Consider the following 27,190-nt stretch of genomic DNA (forward strand, 5'->3'; position numbering starts at 1 on the left):
TATTTTTCAACTTATAACTTATCTGTATCTCCTCTATTCTGGAATAGAATTGAGCTGCTCCTCAACGTGTTTGTTCCCGCAGTTTCCAACAAACATAATCATGTTATAAACTACTCACAAAAAGTTAGGAATATTTGGCTTTTGGGTGAAATTTATGGAAAATGTAAAATGTTCACGCTACAGTGATATTATATCATGAAAGTAGGACATTTAAGTAGAAGCATACACTGGTAATTTCCTCATCTCAAACAATTTCTTGAAACAAAAGCCAACAACAGTGGTGGATATAGCACAACAAAAAATGTCAATGTCTCAATAACTTGTCATGTGCCCTTGAGCATCAATTACAGCTTGACAACGACGTCTCATGCTGTTCACAAGTCGACTTATTGTCTGCTGAGGCATGGCATCCCACTCTTCTTGAAGGGCGGCCCTCAGGACATTGAGGTTCTGGGGTACAGAGCTCCGAGCCTCTACACGGCGACTCAGCTGATCCCATAGGTTTTCTATGGGATGCAGGTCTGGAGAAAGTGCAGGCCACTCCATTTGAGGTACCCTAGTCTCCAGCAGCCGTTCCCTAATGATACGACCTCGATGAGCTGGAGCATCAAACACCTGATGTGAATTTTGCCGTTAAACTCCTTGTTAGAGAACAGCAACTTGTGCAAAAAGTACTGAAACATTGAACAGTTGGACACGTGCATTCAAAAGTTTACAGAAGGTCACATTAAGTTCACCTGTAAAGGTTAGAATGCATTTTAGGTTCACCCTGAAATTTCACCCGAAAGCCGAATATCCCTAACTTTTTGTGAGTAGTGTATATCAACTTCTTTCAGTGTCTTCTGCTGAATCTAGCTACGGCAGGGTTGTGGCAATTTGATCTCGACTTTTTGCACGACGGCCTTCGAAAAGGCGGCTCCGCTATGTCCGAGACACACCTGTCCTTCAGAAACGTTTCTGTGTTTCTGTGTTCGTTCTCACAGTTTCAATCCAACATGCAACATGTGACATATGAAAATGTCAAAGCAAGTCCACTTCTCATTTTTACGCTACATCTGTTGGAAGTGTTTGACATCACCGAGGCTATGCTAGGCTAAATTACCTGTCGTAACTGCTCAGCTAGTAAAACAGGGCATTTTAAGTTAGCATCGCCTCCAACTGTATTATTAACTGGTTTGGTCGTTTTATGAATCCAGCACAGTAACTCACCCTCAGCCAACACACACAGGTGCACTTCATCCACGTCTATGGAGACAGATGTATGGCCGAGGGTGACATCTGCTCAGCCACGATTGGCTGGTTTGAATTTGGGGGGTGGGACGGGATACACTTACACACAACACAACTTATACACAACATCCACTGATTTTGGGTGCAGTATCCCTTTAATCTTTGTGTAGAAGCGGCAGCAGCTGCAGGATGAAGAGTTTGTGTCTCTGGTTTGTTTCGGGTTTCGTCAGCAGGAGCTCGGCGTCGCTTTCTGCCGGTGGTTCAACCAGCGAGCAGACACACACACACACACACACACACACACACACACACACACACAGTTTTCCTGAGCAAAATGTTCAGCCGGCTGTCAAAATGACAAATTAATTCCTCCCACACTGACGCACACACACACACATACACACACACACACAATCTTAAATGAATCCTTGTGAATATTCTACAGAGAAACATCTAGAAGCACAAATCTGTGTAAACTTGTTCGCTCCCACACACACACACACACACACACACACACACACACACACACAACAAAGCCCCATGCAAGTGAACTTGTTTTGTTTGCTAAGTACATGTATTATCATGTGAATGTGACTGTGAGTGCAATGTGCAATGCATTTTGAGTGAGTGTCTGTGTGTGTGTGTGTGTGTGTGTGTGTAGGTTAAATCACTGTTGTGCAATGTCTCTGCATGATAAAGTATCAAAGCATTTATTCATATGAAAATAGCGCAGATTCTTTCTTTCTAAGCTACACAGACACAATCCTCGGTGTTTCAGAGAATTTCAATGATGAGGTTTTTATTCATATTTATTTATTTAATTATTTATCTATCTATCTATCTATCTATTCGGGATGCTAGTGTGTGTTCACTGTTTTCAGGCCTGATTTGCTTGACTTTCGGTCAGAAATCAGCCCCCAGGTTATTATATCGTCGTAGTTTTGTTTGGGTGTGGATGGGCTTTCACACACGACCAGATTTTGGGACAAAGTGGAAGCTGTCGCAGAAGAAAAATGATGCGGCAGCTTCATGTTGTAACGCTGGCATTTATCATTTGATTATTTCATTATCACTTTGGAGTCTGAATCTCAGTAAAGGTCAGCGGAGGAAAGTTTTCGCTGGGAAAGTCTCGTGCGACGTCGTGTGGTCACGAACTTAGAAGACGTACAGAAAAGTTTTCTCTCAAACTGAATGGGTGCTGTGAAAGCGCCCTTACGGCTGCAGGAACTCTTACACGGTTCACTTCCACAATTTGAATGTGGCTCTATAAAGAACTAAAAGGGTTTATTTTAGGACAAAAAAGGCCTTTGCCATCGTACAAGCCTGAAGAATCTTCTTCTTAGTATGAAACCCTCTCTGTTAAAAGTGTATTGATTTTTTTTTATCATTATCTTGAATTTAAACCTGATCAATGAAGGGAAAAAAGTTACATTATTGAGCAACCTGCCTCTTTCTTTGCTGAAAATGTGGCTTTATTGTAACCTCTGCACCTTAAAATGATCGGATGTGTGTGTGTGTGTGTGTGTGTGTGTGTGTTGAAGTTCTCTGCAGAGGCTGAAGAGCAGAAGTTGCTCAGAACAGACACCAGTCCATTGAGGCCACAACTGCAAGAATGCCACACATCCAACGCAGAGTACACACACTCTGCTTTGAGTTGGCCGACTGCGCACACACACACACACACACACACACACACACACACACACACACACGCATGCGCACGCACGCACATACTCAACTGTTGACACACTGCACAAACTCATACATTCTCATACATGCCAATACAGTAAGTCACAGGTCACACCCAAATACACCCACACACACTCACACACACACACACACACGCGCACACAGTCTGTGGTCTGTGCAGTCCCAGGTCAGAGGTCAAACCACAAACAACTGAACTGACTTATAGTAAATGATTTAGTAATAACAATGAGAGGAAGTTTAAAAAAAAAAAAATAGAAAATCTGAACCCACTTCTACCGAGAAGTTCCACCCATTTTAACCAAAGAGTTCATATCACAACTAATGAACGCCTTTTATGTGAATTTAAAGAATATCTAAGACTATCAAACACACAAAAAAAAGTAATAAAACTGTCAACCTGTGCTGTGAACTCTTTAAAGAGGAATAACTGTGTTGCATTCTAATTATGTTCTATATTGATTTTCTTTTACTGGAGCCTATTTTTCCTAATAATGTTTTCTTATTGGGATTTTAGCATTATTTGTTTTAATTCGTACTCCTGTTTCCTTGTACGTGTGTTGACCTCATGTCTGAAATATCTGTTTATTTGAATGTATTATCAATACAGATTAAAAAAAAAAAAAAAAAAAAAAAAAAAGCATGGCCTTTTGCATGGCAAGCATTTTTTCACAATAGAGGATTGATGAAAATGAAAAATAACCTTGTGGCTCGCTCAAAAAAATGAAATAAAATAAAATAAAATAAAATAAAATAAAAAAACAGGAGAAAAATACACAGAGTGGTTTCTTATTCATTCTTTGACTTTTTTTTTTATAACAGAGAACCTGGAGAATAACAAGTAAACAGCGAATTCTCCTCAACATTTAGCGTTTGATTATTGCTGCTGATCCTCCAGAGACACTGAAAGCGCTCGATAGACGAGGTTTGGATTGATGGCTTTGATAAAAGTGAAAACGCTCCAGAGCACGGCCGGGGCCACAGCTGTAACAGTGAAACACCCCTAAAACAATGACAAAGAGCGACACCAAATACATTAAAACCACCATAAAAGAAGTCAAAGTAACATTTAAGGCTGAGTAAAAGCAGCTATTTAAAACGGCTGCATGAAAGCTGAACCATAAAAAAAGGAGTTTTAGGAGAGATTTAACAGAGATCTCGCTCTCTAATGCGGAGCTGTAACTCTGATGTACCACCGGCCCTCAGCGAGGCACTTATCGCCCCACAGGAACACGACAGTACGTTTCCCCTTCCTGTGGATGACGGACCAGCTTTGTCTGACTGCAGGAAATGTTTGAACGTCAGGTTAAACGCCACAATCCAAGAGCGAGGCTGTCTTTCTAGAGCCGCCGTCTTGATGTTCGACAACCACGCCACTGCAGACAAGACACCGCAGGAGCAGCAGCTTCACCGCAAACAACCTGATCTTACAGAAAAAAACATGTAATACCGTATTTCACCAATTAATTGCCTGGCCGCAAATAGCCGCCTGGTTCTTTTAAATGCCTGGGGTCTGCACCCATAAACGCCCACCCGAATAACCGCCGGGGCGATTATTTGCATTATATTGAGGTTAACCCAAAATAAGGCTATTCACCTTATTTTTGCAGAAGTAAACAGTTAGCCGTGTGTGCGGCACTTCCGTTTTCTGTCAAAATAAGAGCGCTAGTTAACGTTAGAAAAAAGGGTGCACCGTAATCTTAAATTGCCCGACTGTAAATATGTTGGACAGTAACTGTCATCACAATAATGGCCTGGTGCAGGTCTGTGCAAAAATAAATAAAGGCCTGCAGCGAATAGCTGCCTGGTTCTTTTAAACGCCTGGGGTCCAAGTTGATTTTGCATATTAAACACCCGGGCGATTAATTGGGGAAATACGGTAAATTCGATTTTTTTGCCACCAACAGGGTTGAAATTATGTGCCGGCACCAAAGTGTGCACATGCTCACAAATGTCAAGCTGATGTTAGAAAGCTAAAAGAGTTTGGGCACCAAAACTACGTGGCTGAGGTTAGAGAAGGGTCATGGTTGACGTTCAGCACACTAATGTTAGTAGGGGAAATGAACACAGGAAACCCACGGAGCTGAATCGAGGGCCATTGGACTTGTTTGTAGATTCTCAGACCTGGGAGGAGCACTATAGGCCCGTTTCCACCAAAATGTTCCTGGTAGTATTTGGGGGGCAGGAGCTCCTACAGGAACGTCCTCTCGCTCGGCCCTCTCACCTGCCGTGTCTCCACTGAGAGGGCTGAGTAGGAGGAAGGTTCCTGTAAAGTTACTGGGCGGTTGCGCGACCATGACTGGGGCATCAAAATGTGTGTTGTTAAAAAAGCCTGTTGCTAACGTTAGCGCCCCTAAAAATGCCGGCTAAAAAGTGTGTTGTTAGCGTTAGCTAGCACGTTAGCGTTAGCTTGGTAGTGTTGGCCGTGTTGCTGGGGACGCCTGCTTTCTGTTGACATCACATCGCGCCGTGAGTAAACCCAGGAGTTTTTCGGGGCCGCTCAGAGTCCCTACCCCGAGGCAGGGCCGTTTTTTAGCCCCTGTAAAGGTTCCTGAACTCTCTCCTTCGGGTTGGTTCCGGCGGTGGAGACACGCGACAACGGCCACGGCCCCGTAAAATTACCCCGAAGTTCCTGCAGTGGAAACAGGCCTTATGAGCCATGTAACGTCCCGGCTAGTCTGTATGTGGGTCACCAGATTGGATTATAATTATGATTACCCAAATGAAAGTTGAGTGATTGACTACTACTACTACTACTACTACTACTACTAATAATAATAATAATAACATTTTTTTTTTTTTTTTTTAATTTATAGAGCACTTTTGAAAATCGACATTTCAAGGTGCTTGCTTCACAAAGGCAGCAAAAAAATTTTAAAAAGTCATGAACTCAGGTTTTAAAAAACATTTTTGAGTATAGGGGACGATAAAAGACAGTGCAAAGAAAATTAAAACTCAAGTAAAATCAGGAGAAAAAAGTCTGTTTTCAGAAGGCACCGGCTCACTCTTTATACTTTTTCACTTTTCGTACTTCTGCTATTTCTTGTGTCCAGCATGACTAAGGAATTGACTTTAATTTAACTTTGCATTGGCCTTGTTTCTGTTCAGCTGGCATGTGATTTTTACCCATTTTATGACACCGCCACGTAATGCGTTGTTAAGAATTTCATGCTTATTTCTCGTATTTCTGTACATCTGGCCAAACAGGCTTTAAACTGGACAGGTAGTTGTTGTTGTGTCACTCAAGCAGGAACATTCCCTAAAGAGAAATAAAGATTTTAAAAGCTGTGCAGCATCCCTCCAAAAAAAAAAAAAAAAAAAAAAAAAAGCCACTCAGATAAAGAGACAGAATAATTTGTAATACATCACAGATGAAGAGAGGAACTGCAGCCGTCCCACTTTTTCCTGCACACTTGCTGAACTTTTGCTGCACCACTGAGTCCATCGCCAAGAGGAACAGTTTCTAAAATTATGCTTTTTTTTTTTTTTTTTTTTTTTTTTTGCAGACGGTACAAGGAAAGGTCTGTTGAAGTTGCCGGGCTGAGAGACACGAGTTCTTGTTACGGCCGGTTTATTTGGTTCCAGTGTGCAACATTAAAGACAGGCCGGTGTGCGGTACTAATGCGGGATGGGTGAACGATGGATGAGCGCTCACGGTGAGAGGAGGGGGGGGCGAGGGGGGTCGGCCGAGCTGCAGCTTGTGAGGAATCGTTCAGACGGGCCGAGCCTCAGAAACAATTGGACTTTCTATTATCTTCCCCACGATTCCAGGAGCTCATCCGGCGTCCGTGTTTTACTGCTTTTAATGCGTCGCGGCCGAGGGGAACCTAATGTCAACATCAACTTTGTCCCGTGTCTGTCTCTGCCGGCCTGTTTGCCGACGTCTTATCGACCCGATTCTGTCTGTTTGCTCGTCTGTCTATACCTTTACATCAGTGTACACATCCATCTACATGCCTATCTATCTATCTATCTATCTATCTATCTATCTATCTATCGAAATATCTATCTATCGAAATATCTATCTATCTCAACGTATGCTGTCACAGTCTTCACTATGTGTGCTCTTGTCTGTGTGGCTATGCAACCGTTTGCCTTCCTTTGCTCGATGTGTGTGTGTGTGCGTGTGTGTGTGTGTTTGTTTACACTCCAATCAATATGCCACATAGGTTCAAGAGACAAAACACGGCCCGACTCGTATTCCTCGCCTCCGACGGCCGGTACCGAGCTCACGATGCAGTGCACATCTCAAAGACTCACCCTGCGTCTAAATGTGATTGTGTGTGTGTGTGTGTGTGTGTGTGTGTGTGTGTGTGACCCTGATGTGACACCGGCACCAAAGGCCTCGTAATCCCAGTATCTTCTCTTTGGGCTTTGATCCAGAGGTGAACATCAATGCGGGACCGTCTGAAAAGGTTTTCTTCAAAGATAAAAAATCAGATGAAAGCGAGACGTGTCGCTAACTAGCTCCCTGTTTGCCATGTGAGGCGGCCCGGCAAACCGACAAAAAAGAGCGGTTTGCAGCCTTTTTTTTTTTTTTTTTTTTTTTTTTTGGCCTGTAACCGTAACAAATGAGGAGAGAAGTCGTAACTCGTAACTCCCATGTTGCAGTCACAAACACAGAACTGTGATTAAGTTCAGACAGAAACAGCGGCGTTATTAAAAACAAGTTGAAAAAGTTTAGTTGTTAGAAATACATATACATTTTTAGGGTTCTCAAAGCATCTTTGAACAGAATTTCCATCTTTAAAATGTCATTTAGTCCCATATTTAGCGATAAAATCTTCTCTCCATCCACCCACCCATCCATTTTCTGCTGCTTATCCAGGATAAGTGTCTTGTTTTCTATGCAAAAAAAAAAAAAATCTGCCATGAGATAATCCCATTTATTTACATAGTTTAAACTGTTTCAGAACTGCTCTGGGAACAATAATAGATATTACTTGTAACTTTTGGGTTGGCATTTCTGCTTTATTAGACGGGTACAGAGGTACAGGTAAAATTTTGGAAACAAATTGATTTGCCCTGGAAATAGGCGAGATTATTTCATCCCAGTGTCAAATATTTTATTTGATTTAAAGAGAAACATGATTTGACCACTGCAGATGACTTGTTATTATTATTATTATTATTATTATGATGATGATAATGATTATTATTATTATTATCATTATTATCATTATTATCATTATTATTTTATTTTATTTTATTTTATTTTATTTTATTTATATATTTATTTTACCCAATGAACCATTTACAAATAATAATAATAAAAAAAAAAAAAAAAAAAAAAAAAAGCTGCAGTGGGCCCTGGATCCTGAATCTGCCACAACCCAACCCAACACAGCCGGGCTGACAGCAGTTATCATTCAGACTGTTTGGCTCAAACTGCATTTTACTCTGAAAATAATTCAGCGGGAACCTCGTCTTTCTCGGTGTCCCGTCACTTTCCTCCCTCTTTTCGTCACAGAAATAGCTCTCCGACCCCCAGCCGGAGCCCGTCCCCCTCTCCGAAGCCTCCTTTGACCCCGCTGAGTCCCCGCTTGAGCCTTATATGGAGCCTCTTCCTCTCACAGAGGGCAGAGAGACGCTTCTGCAGGGACGTATCGACGATTTGCATGCTCACATAAGTTTATAGCTGCAAATGTGATACCTGAATAACAGGACTGAACAGATGATGCAAGTGGAAAGAGTGAGAAATGCTTACATATCACTGTGCAAATAGACTTGAGAAGATACAGTATGTCACGCTTAATATACTTTCTGTCACTATTTGCTATCAGGCAGCTTGGCATACAGGGTGATTTGCACTTACCTGCCTGAGAGTTTAGTTGCATTTTTTTTTATTTTTTTTTTTTTATCATTATTACCGCCTGCTCTTTTTCAGCTGCAGCCTGTCTGACCTTCAATACTTTGATTACCACGTCTATGTTGTTCAAATGAACCTGTGGCTGACCTGTAAGCAGACTGATGCTGTTTGCTGTATCAATACAACTTTCAGGCTCTCCCGTCTGCTGAACTTTGACATGAAAAGTTTAAAAAAAAAAAAAGACAAAAAAAAAAAGACAAAAAACAAAAGAAAACTGAAAGTTGTGTGCATAAACAGAACTGAAAATCTTGCTTGATCTGAGTATAACTTTGCTGCTTGTCAGGTAATCAGATGAGATAACTTTACATGGAAATTTCCTCCTTTTTTTTGGAAGTTCTGCTTTTGTTTATCTGATGGTGAGCTACCTGGGCGCCCCGGTTTGTGTGCATACAAACGTACTGACAGAATGAGAGTATGATGTTATTTTTTCCCATGTTTGTATTTTCTTATTAGTATTCATGGGGTGAAAACTTTCTCAAAGTGAGGAAAAAAAAAAACTTTTAAACCAGAGATGCCAGAGATACGGCCTCCAGTATGTTTTGGTGGGAATGGAGGGGAAAAAAAAAAATAAACAAACATATTATTAAATCAATTTTATTTTTAATTGAAATATTTTCACCCAATTATTATCAGCTATGTGTAGTAAGTGAATAAGAGGTCTCTGTGATAATTTATGATAACTTAAGTAGAAGTAAAAGAAGAAGCAGCAGGCTAGTTGCCTCACTGACCGCTGCTGTTTTATATTAGTTTAGCAAACCTGCGGTCAAAAAGCGAAACATTATTATTGCATGTTGAATTTTTTAAAGAAAGATGGAAAGAGCAGTTATTTAATTTTCTTCTAGAAGGTAAATGAGGAACCTGTCTGCTGTGTATTTGTTGCATTTCTCTCTTCTGCTTTACGTAATTATATATAATGTGTCATCTTCATGAGCCAACATGCAGTTTCTCATTGATTGGTCGGCTACAAATTGATTGATTTGAAATAGTAAATCAGAAAGTAGCCTGAAATATCATTGTGCTGATGCAGGTCACATTGACCCTTGTGGGGCCTCATTTGAATGTAAGTGGCCCCACTGCCGGACATGACTCTGACGGCCCTGCTGCAAACTCTCTGGGGCTTTCCTCCTCAGTTCTTGTGTTTGCGTGAGAAGAATACAGCTGGAGCTCTGTCTGCTTGTGCTGCGTTTTTTTACAGAAATGCAGTTAAAACTATTCCTGTCCAGAGTGTCAGGGGGGTTCATCTCCCCTAACCCGTCTCGGTTTTCACAACCTAAATATCTGCGAGGTGTAATGAAGCCCGTGTGTCGCCCCGTGTGGTTTCCTGACATGAGGTCGTGCCGGGTTCCCATGTGTCCTGGAAAACCCGGACATGTACTGGATAGTTTTCCAGTCGTGGAAACGCCTTGAAAATGAGAAAACAGATCAAACAATCAGGTTTTTGCCGCTGATGCCCTGTTTGAGTGTCCATACATCTGTTGCCGTTATGTTTTATCATGCTGCAGCACCACATGTAGACACTAGGGGTGTGCGGATCTGGGAAAAAAGTGGGTGTGGCTTGCCAGAATAAATGTACTCTTTTTTTCAATCATTGGATTTTACCCACAAATAAATGTAAAATGTGAAATAAATGTAAAATGACTGAAATTCCTGCTTATTAAAACTATACAGGTCTAGGAAACCCACTCTTAAGACTCTGTATTCTGCAAAAGAAATCTAATATGATTTACATTTTTTGTGCACCATGAGATGTGGTATCCACGTTAACACAACTTCAAATGAAATGGCTGCCAATCGAAAATGGACAAAGTAGCGTTATCCTTTGTAAGTAAACTTAGATTGTGAAGAGGTTGCATGTATTCTTTGAAGCCAAAATTAAAGAAAAATGTTTGGAGGGATAGTTTATTTGGCAGAAAGCCATTATTCATTACTTGCTGAATATGGATTTGGATTCAGGTGAATCCCTGGTAGACACATGCAAACTACACGCCGGAGAGCCTGCAGCAAGGCTTCCTGAACACACACCAGTGTCCTGCAGCGTGTAATGTCATGAGTCACCCTTTATAATGCACATATTTGATGTACATTTGCCTCACGTATACTGGCAAACTTTCCTCCATGCTGTCATCATGGAGTTTTTTAATCAACGTTGACAACTTTGTGTCCTTGCTAGCCGGCGTCGGCCCGCTGTGAGAAATGCAACATTACAAATGCAGATAGTTGTTCATGTAACTGTGTCACTGATAAATGAGACACAACATTGCATTAGCTTTCTTTCACATGTTCATCATTTGTAAGCTCGTCGGCCGCTCGCTGTCATTGCTAGATAGCCGTCCAGTTTCAAGTTGCTTTTAGTCGATGAAATCCAATCCGCAGCGAGGCTAAATTTGTCTAAGTTACTTTGTCATACTTTGTCAGAGACTGAAAGTATGTGAGTCATTCTGAGACGATGTTCCTTGAGCAACAGATAACGTGTAGCCACTGCAGTCACTGACCATGTCCTTGAGAAGAACGCCCGATTCATTTCTACTAAAATAATGGGAACCCTGACATTCCAATTTGGAAGATTAGACTGCTAATTTCATGTTTGCACATTCTTTATAAGAGTAAAGTTAGTTGGTAACACTTTACAATAACAGCACAACAATTAACGATAGTTAACGTTAGTTAATGCCGTAATGGTTAATTAAGTGTTAGTTAATGATTATTATGACATTTACTAATGTTAATAATATCTACAGTAACCCTTAAATAACATGTAAATTAATACCTTAGCATGAACAGCATTAGTACATGATTCTTAGACACATTAGTTAACGGTTAGTTAACTGTTACTTAATGTTTATTACCTGTTACTTCATGTTTATAATGGCATTAACTAACGTTAATTGTTGTACTCTTATTGTAAAGTGTTACCAGTTTAAGTCAGGAGCACTTTAGCCAGAGAAAACTTTTGTTGAGATCTGCGGTTAAGTTATATTCAGCAGGATGGCGCTACCTGCAGGAACAGAGCCTGGAAAGCCTCAGTTATACTCTCAGTCGGACCTGTAGTAGTTGCATTTATACTCTTTTCTGATGTCTAAACGTGGCAGACGTGCTCCTCACATGCGCAGTAGATCCTGCTGGAGCTCTTATCGCTGGGAGTGGCTCAAAGTTTGGGGTTGCATGCAGACGAACCTTGCATGCGCAGACCTTTGTGGACAAAATTTACAACCTGCGGCCCTTATTAGTGGACCTTTGTGTGCTTGCAGACGCACAAAGAGAGAGAAGGACTAATAAGGCCTGAGGCGGGGGAATCCCACCTCCCCGCCCTTCCATGCACCTTCATGGAAAGCAGCAGCAAAGACCCCCCCTGTAGGGCGCAGACCAGAGCAGGCAGCAGTGACAGCAGCAGCGACACTGATCAAGTCAGCAGGTAGAGGAGGAGCTGGAGGAGGAGGAGGGAGGTGGGCTGCAGAGCGGCAAGCAGAGGCAGCAGCGGGCAGCGGGGGGGGGGGGGGGGACCGCCTGAAGCAGCTTAAACAAGGCGCCCTGGACGAGATTTACCAATCGAATGCACAGAAGAAAATCAGCTGAGCAAGGTTTCGCTGAACATCGTCCCTTCTTCTTCTGTGTGTGTGTGTGTGTGTGTGCATGCACAAGCACACATGCACTAAAAAAGATTCCATTTTATCAAGTCATTTTGTCTCACATTCACTCTTAAAATCTTTCTCTTAAGTTAAAAATCTGCCAGTGGGATGAGATGGGATTTTTTTTTTTCTGCAGAATTTGCTTGAATCAAGTGTCATTTTGTTGATCCTCCTGGCCTGATCTGCCTTCTTCTGCCTTGTTTCAACAGATTCATGCTTGTTCCCACAGAAATCCCTGTCACAAGAGAAACTGCATTAGAAACAAGTGGGTTATCTCATCCTAGTGGCATTTTTTAGTTCAATTGTTTCAAGAAAAACAAGATTTTTTTTAACACTGAATATGAGGCTAAATGACTTGTTAAAATGGGGATTATCTACTCTGTGTGTGTGTGTGTGTGTGTGTGTGTGTGTGTGTGTGTGTGCTAGGTGTGCTGGCAGAGAGGAACATTTTATTTTGTCTGCAGGGACACGGAAACATGAGCCAGACGGACGAGCTAAACCTGGATGAGAGAGAGAGAGAGGAGGAAAGAGAGAGAGAGAGAGGAGGAGGAGAGAGAGAGGAAGGGAAGAAAAAAAAGAGGGACAAGGTGCAGATAGTGAAAATGAAGGAGATGAGAGCAGGAACGAATGAGAGAGCGGAAAGAGGAAAAACGAGGAGGAGAGAAAAAGAGAGAGCATATCAAGGGACATTAATGACAGAAGAGAGAGAGAGAGAAAGAAACAGAGAGCAGGGAAGAGTGAGAAAAGAAAGAGAGAGAGCTGGGCGAGAGAGCACGGAGAGAGGGAGGGGGGTGAGACGGAGGGAATGGGTGAGAGAGCATCGAAAGAGAGAGAGAGCAAAGAGGGAGAGAGAGAGAGAGAGAGAGCATCTCAGTCATGTGACAGTGCAGCACGTGTCATCTCTCTCTCTCTTGCTCTCTCTCTTTCTCTCTCTCCTTCCACTCAGATACAAGAGGTCCTCTCAGCCAATCAGGATGCAGCGCCTCTCTATCACACTGTCTATCTGTCTCTACCTCTCTCTCTCTCTCTCTCTCTCTCTCACTTTCTCTTTACAATTACATCTCAATCTCTCTCTCTCTTTTGCTGTATCTACCTGTCTCTCTCTCTCTCTCTCTCTCTCTCTCTATCTATCTCTCTGTCCATCTGTCTCTCTGTCTTGTCTGTGTTTAGCCGTGGATGAAAAGCCCATGGGCGCACACACACACACACACACACACACACACACACACACACACACACGATGACCGGGTTAAATACAATGCATGCTAAGCCTCTGCCTCAGAGTATAGCAGCAATGCAGAGAGAGAGAGAATTACACACATGTTCCATGGATTGTGTGCATACAAATGTGTGTGTGCACGCGTGTGTGTGTGTGTCTGCACGTGTGCTATGTTTACATCCATTTTGCTTAGTGTGTGTGTGTGTGTGTGTGTGTGTGTGTGTGTTTGTTTTTCCATGCATGCATGTAATATCCGTGTCTGTGCATGTTTGTGAATGTGTGTGTGTGTTTACGTCCGTATTGTTTAGGGGCCTTCGACCCAATCTAGGCTGATCGATGTACACACACGCACACACACACACACACACACACACACACACACACACTCACACACTATGGATTAACTGGACAACAGTGTTACGTGAGCGAACATAACTGGTGGATGGTTAGCGAGAGGGAGGCTGTGAATGGAGTGTGTGTGTGTGTGTGTGTGTGTGTGTGTGTGTGTGTGTGTGTGTGTGTGTGTGTGTGGTGACAGATGTGACTCCAGTCTAATCACTGTGTTGAATGTAAACATGCCTCTGTCTGACAGAGGTAAACACTGTGAGCCACAACAAGATGATGAGCCGTGCAGAGCTGGAGTCGCGCCGCAATGAAAAAACACTTTTTCACCTTTTGAGCTCGCTCTGCGGCGGGCACACACACACACACACACACACACACACACACACACACACACACACACACACACCTGGTTGACAATTTATGCACCCTCCAAAAAAACACCAAAATCTGTATTGCTGATTTCATCGTGTACCCATGGGAAAAATAAAAATAAAAAAATTCACATATTTCACATATTTTTGAACAATCCTGCCCCTCCACCTGTTCCATCAAATAACCCCCCCCCCCCCCCCCCCCCCCCGTCTCTGCCTAGCTGAGCATACCAGCCTTGATACAATATTGCATTGTGGTTACTTTTTAAGCACAGATATGAAAATGGCATCTTTTTATTTCCTGTAGAAACATTTGGAAAAACCCAAATTCAGAAAACATGAATACATCATTTAACTCTGTAGTAACTTTAGTGAAACAATAAAAGAAGGAATTCGTGTCAGGCATGCCTAAAACTGATTAAAATCACGACGAGCGAGGCCTGTGCATGCACCAAGTGGAAGTACATCTCAACAAATAAAGTTGTTTTGTATCGATATGAAGGCCTGGCTGGACGGCACGCTGCTGTATGGAGTTTATCACAGCCTTAAACCTTATTTTGTCTAAAATCAAATAATATATTCAGTCACATAAAAGGCAAAGCAGTCGGCCTAACGGTGTTTTCAATTACGATGCCACTAAGGTAACCATGGTGACGGCATGTTTGGCGCAGCGTATTTCATTACAACAATGATATAACAGAGATCTGGGATGCTTTGTGTCACTTTTTGCAACAAGGAGGTGATAGTAAACGGGCATATTGTGGAAAAAAAAAGTCAAAGTATGAGAGAAAAGCGGGAAAAATTAAACTGGGACGATGGAGGGAGAGCTTTATGAAAATCTGCAGTTTCCCAGAAAAAAGCACAGTGTAAAATCCCACACTTTTGGGAAATACGTCACATTAAAGGGGCAAGGTGATCTCAAAACGGCCCATTTATTTCTGTCTATGTCCAATTTACATTTCCCTCAGTCGTTTTGCAATGCCTGCTGGATGTAACTGCATTTCTTTAGCTTAAATTAACTGATTACAAGGTCGGCCTTATTAGGAAGTTTTTGGGAGATTATTCCCTAGAGGAGATACCACCTTTCCAGATCTCGTTGCATCACTTCCCTCTCTGCGTAAAGCAACGCAGCGGTTTTTAATTTTACATTATTTTCATGTTACTTTTCATGTTTGCTAGCACTGCTTGTTTCCTCTTATAAATAATCCCTGCAGCACATAATCAACCAACAGGCTGCTGCTGCTGCTGCTGCTCAGGTGTCAGGATGGCCGAGCGGTCTAAGGCGCCAGACTCAAGGTTCACCCTTCCTTAGTAATGAGGCTTCTGGTCTCCAAATGGAGGCGTGGGTTCAAATCCCACTCCTGACAACCATGTTTTTTGTTTTTTGTTTTTTTTGTAACTCCCTCGCACTCAGCTCACATTGGTGATTACTAGTTTCCATTTGAGATCAAAATGTGTCTGCACTTATAAAAGTCATAAAAATGAAAAAAAAAAAAAAAATACTCATGAAAGAAACTCAAAGGCACAAACATATGTCACCACTGAACAAATACTCAGATTTTTAGTTAATTGATTTCTTAACCTTGCCAACCTACCCTTCAGATTTGAAATTTCATAATTACAGAAAAATAATCTTTGAAGGAGTAAATCACATATCTGTATCATGACCGAAATCTGACCAGTTATTCCCTGGAAAGCCATTTTTTGAAACATCATGCTCTAAGACGGACTGAAAAAACAGCTAAAAGGTTGAAAACAAAAATACCTCAGGAGATCAAAGCATAAATAATAATGATGAACGCCATTCACTCGTAGTCACAACTCTGACTAAAGATGCTGACTGAAGTTTGCATATCTGCAGACAAACATTAACATGAAGTCTTCGGGCTATTTGTCTCTCAAGTTGTATTCTGCACATCTGTTATTTATGCATGGATTGCTGTTTAACAACCTACATGTACCTTGCACATCTGTGACTCTGCCAGTGGCTGCCAACTGTACCGCTGTTACTACACTTTGGCTCCTCGCAGTGTTTTGTTTAGTCTGTTGTCTGATCTGCTCCGGGTCAAATTCCTCGTGGACCCGCTGCACTTGGCAACTTAAATTTTGACTCTGGTCCGTTTCACAATGCAACCTGATGTGATATAGATAAGGTTGCTCAACAGGGCCATAATGCTTGGTTGGCTGCATGGATTGAAGGTGCCTGATTCAGTGAAAGTATCTCTGCTTTAATGGCTTTGCTGTTGTTGAAACAGAGGTGTGAGTTCAAATCCTGCATGGATTTGTGTTATTCTGGATTAGAGCATTTGCCGAATTAACTCGAATTAACGAATCAAATCAGTCAGCTGACATAGTTAGTAATTAAACATCTGACATACATACACTCAACTAATAACACAGCGAAATGGTCAAGTCATCTTAAACAGCAGACTCAGTTTTAGTCTGTCCTAATGGTGGTTCTGCTCTCTAAATGAGGCTGTTGGTTCATCAACATCTTCTATCAAACCTTGTTATATCCAAAACCCCAGGCATTTTGGGGTTTTTGGGGCTCTCTGTTTCATTATTTGGTGCCACCAGACATCAAGTGACCCTGTGAACATGCTTTGGTTTGACATGTTCAGTGGAAATTCAGCTCAGCAAGAAATGTGAACAGAAAAACAAGAAATTTACCTAGAGTTTCCAATTGGATGATATTATTAACTGATTTAATGGCAACTGTGAGGTTTTACAATGTATGTGGGTCATTTTCCCTCAACTTCAGGTGTCAGGATGGCCGAGCGGTCTAAGGCGCCAGACTCAAGGTTCGCCCTTCCCAGTGAGGTTTCTGGTCTCCAAATGGAGGCGTGGGTTCAAATCCCACTCCTGACACATCCAGAGAACTTTATACATTTTCACATCTCAGTTTCATTATTTGGTGCCACCAGAGATCCAATGACCTTCACGTTTGACATGTTCAGTGGAAATTCAGCTCAGCAAGAAATGTAAAGAGAGAAAAAGAAGAGACTTTCATTGGTCCAGCGTTTCCAATTGAATGACAGTAATACCTGATTTTGTGTCAACTGCAAGGTTTTACAGTGTACATGGACAATTTTCCCACAGCTACAGGTGTCAGGATGGCCGAGTGGTCTAAGGCGCCAGACTCAAGGTTTGACCTTCCCAGTGGGGTTTCTGGTCTCCAAATGGAGGCGTGGGTTCAAATCCCACTCCTGACATGTCTTCATCATACCGTGCACTGCTAAACCTCTTTCTATTGCCAATCCCAGGTTTGTTGGAGTTCTTTGCACTTTCTTGCTTCTAATGAACTGCACCACTCTTCTTTACAACCATTTCACATTTCAGTTTCATTATTTGGTGCCACCAAAGACCAAATGACCTTGTTCTCACCTGAACAAATGAAAGGAACTGAAGAAACACAAACAAAGGTGAAATAAACCTGCCCAAACATGCTTTGGTTTGACATGTTCAGTGGAAATTCACTTCAGCAAGAAATATGAACAGAAAAAAAATAAATTTACACTGGCCTAGTGCTTCCAATTGGATGACATTATTAATTGATTTAATGGCAACTGTGAGGTTTTACAAAGTATATGGGTCATTTTCCTTCACCTTCAGGTGTCAGGATGGCCGAGCGGTCTAAGGCGCCAGACTCAAGGTTTGACCTTCCCAGTGAGGTTTCTGGTCTCCAAATGGAGGCGTGGGTTCAAATCCCACTCCTGACACACATTTTCAGCCGTATCTGTTTCATTTTTTGGTGCCTCTAGAGATCAAATGAGCTTTTTCTCACCTGAACAAATAAAGTGAATTGAAGGAATAAACGCTGCAAAGTTAATATACACCACTGCACGTTGGATTCAGAGGAAATTCAGCTCAGCAAAAAATGTAAAGACAAAAAGAAGACACTTACATGTTTCCAAGGTTTACAGTCTATATTGGGCAGGTTGACGACCAGACACAATGGGTATGTGGGGCAGTTTCCTTCAACTGCTAGGGCACCAGACCCAAGGTGTCCCTTTCCCAATGGGCTGTCTGTTCTTCAAATGGAGGCATGGGTTCAACTCCCACTCCTGACAGATGTTTCTCACAAAATGCTCATTTCCATAAATCAAACCCTTTGCTGTTATTGGTTTGATCATGTTCTCTCATTTGGACATGCACCGCAGCTCTCTTGGTAGAGCACTGAGACTTTTCCATGCATATTGGTTTTGTTATTTGGTGCCACCACGGTTTATAAGGCAGTTTCCTAACCTGAACAAATGAGCTGAGTAAGAGGAAATTCTGTAGAATTTAAAGAACCTACAAAGATGTCTGCTGTGACATTGCAATTAAAATTAAAACAAAGAAAGAATAAAAGAATCAAAGCATAGAACTGCAAATTTTTACAGTGTATACTGGACATTTTCCTTCACCTCGAGGTGTCAGGATGGCCGAGCGGTCTAAGGCGCCAGACTCAAGGTTCGCCCTTCCCAGTGAGGTTTCTAGTCTCCAAATGGAGGCGTGGGTTCAAATCCCACTCCTGACACAGCTTCATCATACCATGCACTGCTAAACTTCTTGGCATCCATAATCCAGGGGTTCTTTGTGCTGCATTCTCAATTTAATCATAGAAAATGTAGAAAAAAAACAGGCCTGCATTGGTTTTTGCAATGTATAATGGAATCTTTTTTATTATCTTTCATGCAAATACCTAAAATACAATTACCTATGCGCGCAAAGCTCAGGATGGCTGAGTTGTGTAAGGCACCAGACTCAAGGGTAGACCTTCCCAATGGGGATTCTGTTTTCTAAATGGAGGCGTGGGTTCAAATCCCCCTCCTGACACATGTTCATCATAAAGTGCTCAGTTAAGCCTCCTTATGTCGATAATCCTGGCTATTTTGGGGTTGTTTGATCATAGCCCTCTCACTTCTTCTCAGCGGTACCACAGTTCTTTACACATTTCTGGGCCTCTCAGTTTCAGTATTTGGTACAACTGGAGTCCAAATGGACCTGGAGAGACTGACAAGGTTTGAGCTTTCCATTGGGATTTCTGTTCTGCAAATGGTGGTGTGAGTCCATATCCCATTTCTGACACATGTTCATCATAAAGTGCAGCCTTCCAGATATAGATAATCCCAGAGTTGTTTGAATTACATTCTCACTTCTACCAAACTGAAACACGATTCTGTACACATTTTCAGGCATCTTGGTTTCACTATTTGGTGCCACCAGAGTTGAAATTAACTTGGACAAATGAAGTGAAATAAAGGAGGAAAGTAGGGCACTACATAACTTGCTTGGTGTAATGTATTTAACATTTAAGAAATGCACCATATCAAGAGCTGTGGAGAAAAAGTGAAGGGAGGTCTATGCTGGTGCCAGGTTTACAAAGTATTATACACCGGACATTTTGACATCATTGCCCAATACAATAGCAGTTAAGTCTTGCAGTGTATACTGGGCATTTTAACTTTGTAATGGATGTCATTGATGGCAGAGTGATCTAAGGTGCTAGACTCAAGATTTGTCCTTCCCCTTATATCTAAAATCCCTTGAACTACATTCTCACTTCTAACAACTGCAGCACAGTTTTCCTCACATCTTGGTTTGACCCTGTTCTCATCTGAATAAATGAAATGAAATGAAGGAAGAAACACTGCAGAGTTAAAATAAACCCCTGCACACATGCTTTGGACTTATTCATATGATTACCCCACTAGATTCAACGAGCTGCACTTATAGATGGCATGATGTCTGAGAGCTCTAAAGCATCAGATGGAAGAGAAACCTTTTCTAGGGCCTGATTTCCCAGTGGAGGTGTGGGTTCAAATCCCACTTAAAGTAAATGTTCACACATTTCAATGACCAGAAAAGGTACTATAGCATCACATGGCTTGTACTACACAGCCCGATACAGCTGCACCTCATCATACACTCACTGTGCATCCTCGGGTGGTCTGAGGTGTTAGACTAAAGATGAAGTCTTCCACTCATTCTCCCAGTGGAGACACATGTTCAACTTCCCCCTCTGTGCCTTTGCTGTCCTTTGGAAGAGAGAGTCATAAATTCTTTCTTCTTACAGCTTAGCTCTTGTGGAGCCATATTAGTAAGAGAGGAACATAATGTTTTGTTGTTTCAAAGTTAATAGTTTCCTTGCTAACCAATATGAGAAAAACTTTTCATAGGCAGTATCCAGAGAAAAGCATTGCTTGTTAGTTTCAAGATTTTTCACCAGTCATCCAAACATCTTCAGTTCCAATCCATTTGTGAGGAAACCCCCATGTTTATTGCCATGATTCTTTTAATTTTAGGACATGTCTGAGGAAACCCGCTCAGGATGTTATTCGCACAATCTACACCGACATGGATGGTTGTCACAATGATGGAATAATTTAAGGTGTCAGACAGCAGATGAGTGAGCCTTTAGCAAAACAGGACACGCTTGACTTCAGATGCTGATGATTTTGTCAGGAGATTAACATATTTATATGCGGTCTAATGTGCAAATAGGGGTCGGATTGGAGTCACTCCTATGTTCCCGGGGTCCTATGTTCCCCATAGTTATATGGCACATAACGGGAGCATGAATGACAGAATAACAGAATAACAGAATATTAACTTCGGGACATAGGACCCTGGGAACATATGACATTGATAACATAGGACCTTGGGAACTTAGGACACTGGGAACATGTGACCTCGGGAACTTAGGACCCTTAGAACGTAGGACCTTGGGAACTTAGGACCCTGAGAACAAGGGACCTTGGAAACATAGAAGGCTAGGAAGATAGAACCCAGGGAACATAGGACCCTAGGAACATATGACCTCAGGAACTTAGGACCCAGGGAACATAGGATCCAGGGAACATAGAACCCTTGGAGCATAGGACTTTGTGAATATAGGATGCTGGGAACTTAGGACCCTAAGAACATAAGACCCAGGGAACATAAGACCCTAGGAACATACAACCTTGGGAACCTAGGACCCTGGGAACATAGATACACACCCATCCAATTCCTATTCCATGTGTAACTCAATGCAAAGAGCAAGGCACTAACACTTGCGTAACCTGTGCTAAAAATTTATGCACACATGACACTGCAAAACTCTTCAGGCATAAGCCTCTACCAAAAGGGGATAATGTTATTTTTTTTGGCACACTGCTTTATTCTTGCTGCACTGCATTCAGTAGTTAGTATGCAGGATGAGCTTTCTGACAGACATAACCCAACTCCCTCTGTCCTGTTTAGATCTGGATGAGGAGGAATGCTTCCCCGTGGCCTAGTTTCCACAGAAAACACTTTCCGTTCCCCTGAATGGAAATCGAGCAGCAAGGCTACGGGAATTATCTCACAGACACAGAGCTAATGTCGTTTTTTTGGGCTGGTGTCTGTGTGTAGAGCTGTTCTGCGGTCAGCTTTTATCTCTCAGGTTGTTGAGAGAGAAAGGGAACGGAGGGGACACGCCTGGCGGATCCTAGATCAGTAATGCTGCTCATGGAGGCTTGAAAATTGCGGCCTCAAGATAGAGAATATGCCGGAGTAAATATAGAGACAGTGGGATATTTTGCTGCTGCTGGTGCATGGCAGCCTAAGTCCCAGTTTTGGTAATTTTTCATGTTGTTTACTTGAATTGAAGGTTTAGACACACTCAGTCAAGTTCTGAATAAGTTTTGTTTGAGCCCAAGACACTCAAAACCGACTGTGAAAGCTCAAGAATATATGGTTCTCAATTTGGAATAAAAGGTTGTCTATCTTCATTCCAAAAATGACTGATGATGACACACTTTTCATTTGAAAGCAGTGATGTGCTGGACTCACTGCAGACAAAAAGAGAATATCTTGTGGAGGATCATTCTGATCTAGCGTTGATGCTGGAAATGGCTGAAGACGAGCATGCAGATCTGTTTTTATCTCTTTGTGCAGAATAAAAGAAGATGGCACATCAAACTCCACTGTGAGTCTTTGCAGTTTAATGCTGCATGAATCTGGACCTAGACTCTTTTAGGTGTTTGGAAATTTTGGAAAAAGGCCTCAAATCAGAGGGCTAGTGCAGCAACAAGCCTTAGTGTAAGTATGAAGGCAATCAGTGAAATTTCCTCAGGGATTGATGCACTGGTCCTCTGAAGGATCAAACCTGTCCTGAACCCCGAACCTGCTTCCAGGCTCAGGACAGTTTCCCAGCCCTTTTTTCCTGAGTGGCTGACAGATCAAGCTTTTCCTTTGCTCATCTCCCTCCTGTCATAGTGAGCTGTCTTGTAAAATTGATGAAATGTGAGAACTGGTCTTAAGGTACAGTCACATCTACAGTAGGTTTACTTCAGTCGGAACTAGACAGGAAAAGTTTAATTCACAATTTTTTTTTGAAGCTCAGCAGCAAAAGTTCATTCAGTAAGACTCTCAATTGCACATTTACAAATGTAACCCCTTTAATGAACATTTTTTTCAGGTACCTATTTATTTATGTAGAGTGTAAAAGGGTTAGAATAAGCTGTTGCAGCATTTTTTGAGTTGATATTATTTGTTACACAGATTTGGTGCAAAATTTGACAAATTTTTCCCACTTGAGAATAAATGGTCAAAATCCTTTGAACACCACATTAAGACACAAAGACCTTGAGGAACACCACAGAAAAATTCCTATATATAGATGTGCATATTCAGTGGGATTGCTGCCCATGAAGATCAATTTTCTACTTGTGTCTAGGCACCAAAGAGTTCTTTTCACAGATAATAAATATGATTCTCTTTCATGGATCGGCATATCTCTGTTTTTTCCCCTTTAGTCTCTTCTGATTGAATTGGTTCATTTATGACAAGATAACTTGTCTGTCTCTTCTTCTGTGGTGTTCACATCAGTGAACAACACACAAAGAAATAGCTGAATATGGTCATCAGGCCAAACTATTTCATCAGTAATTGTATCAGTATTTTGAGCTCTATTTATAGTTTTTCTGTGTTTGTGGTGCTAAAAATTGTATTGTGACTGGATACGTATGATATTGTATTCTGAGATCATCGCTAATACCCAATCCTAACCCATAATCCACTGCATTTAGGGGTCACCTCCTATAGCTGGTTGGATTATAAATCTCAGCACACTTCTCTTGTTAGAGCTCCAAGACACTGTCGGGTTACTCGGTGCCACCAGAGTTCAAACTACATTATTCTCACCTGGACAGACGACATTAACTTAGGAAGGAAACTGCTCAAAACACAGCTGTGGTCAATCTTGGACAAATCCCATCCCGTGACCAGAGATTGGCTGACGACACAATCCACAACTTTTAGGCCAATCATGACCATCGTTTGACACTAGGGGCCCTATCTTGCATCAGAGTCCCTAAACCTGTTATTTGGGGATTTAGCATTGAGTAAGAGGCGTTCCCCCGCCTCTTGCTATCTTGCACACCTGCCGTTATCCGTAAAACACTTGCGCTACCCGTTGCATTATGCATAGGCGTGGTTTGGGCGTTATGCCAGTTAAACCAATCAGTGTGCCAGGTGCCATTGCCTTTAACCCTATAAAGCCTGAACTATGAAAGAATTGGCAGAAAATTCCAATTTTTTGAAATTGAACCCTTTATTTAGTCCTATAACAAAATATATTAAAAAAAAATAAATAAATAAATAAAAAATATGTTATTACACGACCTTTCTTGTGTATGATATATGATATGCACTTGAAGTGCCAATGGTATGGTCCAGGGTGAACAGGGGAAGTGTTCAAAGGTATACAACAGTATTTTGGTCAAGTATTGATTAAACTGAAAACGAAAAACGGAATTGAAAATGTGTATCATACATGATACGAATGGCTTTATAGGGTTAAGGGCAGGCTGCACTATCCCAAATCTGCAAACGGAAACCTGTGATGGAGAGAGGAAGGTCACGATTTAGTACTATCTCTGCCATTTTCTCAGGGGTTCAACTGAGGCCAAAGCAAGGTGGCTTTTTATAGGCGAGTTAATTGGGGAGGTGGAGCCGCATGTGCACATCCACATGTCCAAGTCCAAGTGGACGCGCATTGAAGCCGCCTGGGCGCGCTCTTGTAAAAGCCCAAACGGGATAGCGGGTGGTTCTGAGGACCCGCTATCCACTCTCCCTAACGTGTGTGGTCAAGATAGCAACTATAGGGAAAGCGCATAAACACACCCACGGACACACCTCCAGGCGCAAATAACTTAGTCGGCATAATGTATTGCGGGTAGTGTGGGCGCAAGATACCGTTTAGGGATAGTGGAAGCTGCTAAATGCGTAATTCACGGGTAGAGGGTAGTGGCAGTGTGAAAGATAGAGCCCTAAGAGTGATTTTGAAGATTGGGCTGAGACAGCACTGGTTTGGGCCTTTTGTACCGATGATGATGTACAACGGCTGCAGGACTTTAATCTCCTGCCTCCCGATCCTGTCAGGAACCATCGCGGTGCTTTCAAAGGCCTGATTTTCACGTCTCTTTTTACAGGTTTCGGCATCCACCTGTAGCGAGGACAGAATATCTCGCTCCTCTATTATTGATAACAGCGAGCGGCGAGAGGAGCTGATAAAAAGTTGGAATAAAAGGTGATTAGACGGAGGAGTTCGCCAGGGGAAGCTGTTGAATTTCCAGATAGCATGAAGGAATTCCACAGCGCTCTTGTCTCCTCGCTTTATCGAGAATTAAAACAGCCTCGCCGCGACGGCATACAAATGAGGATATTTAAAAAACGCTGCACGCTTACACATATCGGCCTGTCGCCTGTGGAGAGGAAAAGGAGGAGGCGGAGGCAGCGTGAGAGGAAGAGGAAGAAGGAGGAGAAGGAGGTGGTAGAGAAAGTAGAGAAGGATAAAAGAGAGGAGGCTGGTGAGGAGATAGAAGAGGAGCAGGAGGAGGAGTGCATGAGGAGGTGATGAAGCAGAAAAGAGGGAGCAGTAATGGATGAGAAACACGGTGAGGGAGGAAGAGGAGAAGAAGAAGGTGGAGGAGGAGGAAAACAGGGTGGTGAGGTAAAAGAATGAAGAGAGGAAGGTGGTGATGAGAGAGAGATGAAGGAGGAGGAAGAGGAGAGGCCAGTGGAAGAGGGGAAAGAAGAACAAGAAGGAGGCAAGGCAGAAGGTGAGGGGAGGAAAAGGCTGGAGGAGGAGGAGAGGATAAAGAAGATGGTGAAGAAGAAGGAGAAGAAGATGATGAGGAGGAGAGGACAAAGAAAATGTGAAGAAGCAGAAGAGGAGGAAGAGGAGGAGGAGGACAGGATAAAGAAGATGGTGAAGAAGAAGAAGAAGAAGAAGAAGAAGAAGAAGAAGAAGAAGAAGAAGAAGAGGAGGAGGAGGAGGAAGAGGAGGAGGAGGAGGAAGAGGAGGAGGAGGAGGAGGAGGAGGTGAGGGAGTCAGAGATGAAGACTGAATTTACTTGTCATTATGTCATTATGACCATCACACACATTCTCTCTCTCTCTCTCTCTCTCTCTGTCTCTCTCTCTCCCTCTCTCTTTCTCTTTCTCTTTCTGTATCTTTTAATCTTAATCTCTCTCGCTCCTCCTTCATTGCAGCGGCTAAGCTAAGCTAAGCTAAGCTAACCGGCAGTCGCTACAAAACAGCGCCGGAGTCGTATTGATCATCTGGTTTGACACAACTGGGGCTGAACGTGATGACCCTTACACACACACACACACACACACACACACACACACACAGGATCAATCAGCATGTGCCCCCATCTATGAAATAGGCCATTCCACTGATTGATAACTACAACCTAGACATGTTTTGCTCCAATAGACATCAATGGACAATGTTGTGTGTGTGTGTGTGTGTGCGTGTGTGATCTCTGTTGGTGTTACACTGACATGCGAGCTGGGTCACACTACATGGTGCCAATATTGGCTTTTGATTAAACATCTGATCAGTGTTGTCCACCTCTGATGTGACATCACATGACATAACTCAGTTTGACCGATTACATATTTACTATAGAAACGATCAATTCTGTATCGGTTATGTAGCCGATCCATCATATTCCACACAACTATGCACCACAGTAATCAGTTTATTTTTTCATACCACTACTACTACTACTACTACTACTACTATATAATACCAATAGCATTTTATTTATAGAGCACTTTTCTTTTTTTTTTTCTTTTTTTTTAAATAATTTTTTCATACATACACATACACAAAAACATACCCTCTCATGCGTACATATACTGATTAATACTGCAAAATTCACAATAATAATAATAGTAGTGATGATAATGTTAATAATGATAACAGTAATAATAGTAATGACATGATACAAATATCACAAGAGTAGTAGAAAGAAAAAAAAAATTTAAAACACATTTAAAAAAATTTAAAAAGGAAAGAAAAACACACACATACACACACTCACACCCTCACACACACAAAAAAAGTACACAATACAGAGATCCTTCTATAGAGCTATAGTTATAGAGCACTTTTCAAGCAATAAGTGAAACAACAGCAATGTTAAAGAACAGCTGCAGGAGCTAAACTTATGCATATACACACAAGTTAAACACATAAGCAGGGACAATTGCAAGAAGTTTAAAAAAAAAACTGCCTCTCTAAACTCACCAAGAACTTTTTAAAACTTCTTTTTTTATCTTTGGGGTTATAAAGGGTCAAGATACAAGATATTAAGTACTGGAACAAGATATCAGCCTGAGCTGCAGTGCGGTCATATTGGTGTTGACCTTCGAAATCCCGTTCAGGCCAAACCCTTGTAGGTAAAAAAAAAAAAAAAAAAAAAAAAAAAAAGGCAGAGTGAGCATCTTCCACCCTGAAAGCCTCGGGGTAGATGTTGTCATGGGAATTTAAGGTCGAGGTGTAAACTTTGTGGTATCGTCA

The 27,190-nt window shown here is 41.9% G+C and overlaps 5 non-coding genes across 5 annotated transcripts; all 5 read left to right on the forward strand.

Annotated features, from left to right (window-relative positions):
• Positions 1 to 15,625: 15,625 nt before the first annotated feature.
• On the forward strand, positions 15,626 to 15,734 carry trnal-caa (transfer RNA leucine (anticodon CAA)). Its single transcript has 2 exons — positions 15,626 to 15,663; positions 15,689 to 15,734. It is a non-coding gene; the product is annotated as a tRNA-Leu (tRNA).
• Positions 15,735 to 17,130: 1,396 nt separating this feature from the next.
• On the forward strand, positions 17,131 to 17,235 carry trnal-caa (transfer RNA leucine (anticodon CAA)). The gene is made up of 2 exons: positions 17,131 to 17,168; positions 17,190 to 17,235. It is a non-coding gene; the product is annotated as a tRNA-Leu (tRNA).
• Positions 17,236 to 17,474: 239 nt separating this feature from the next.
• trnal-caa (transfer RNA leucine (anticodon CAA)) lies at positions 17,475 to 17,579 on the forward strand. The gene is made up of 2 exons: positions 17,475 to 17,512; positions 17,534 to 17,579. It is a non-coding gene; the product is annotated as a tRNA-Leu (tRNA).
• Positions 17,580 to 17,981: 402 nt separating this feature from the next.
• On the forward strand, positions 17,982 to 18,086 carry trnal-caa (transfer RNA leucine (anticodon CAA)). The gene is made up of 2 exons: positions 17,982 to 18,019; positions 18,041 to 18,086. It is a non-coding gene; the product is annotated as a tRNA-Leu (tRNA).
• Positions 18,087 to 18,781: 695 nt separating this feature from the next.
• On the forward strand, positions 18,782 to 18,886 carry trnal-caa (transfer RNA leucine (anticodon CAA)). The gene is made up of 2 exons: positions 18,782 to 18,819; positions 18,841 to 18,886. It is a non-coding gene; the product is annotated as a tRNA-Leu (tRNA).
• The last annotated feature ends 8,304 nt before the right edge of the window (positions 18,887 to 27,190 follow it).

This window comes from Myripristis murdjan, chromosome 10 (genome assembly GCF_902150065.1).
Source record: "Myripristis murdjan chromosome 10, fMyrMur1.1, whole genome shotgun sequence".
Lineage (NCBI taxonomy): Eukaryota > Metazoa > Chordata > Actinopteri > Holocentriformes > Holocentridae > Myripristis > Myripristis murdjan.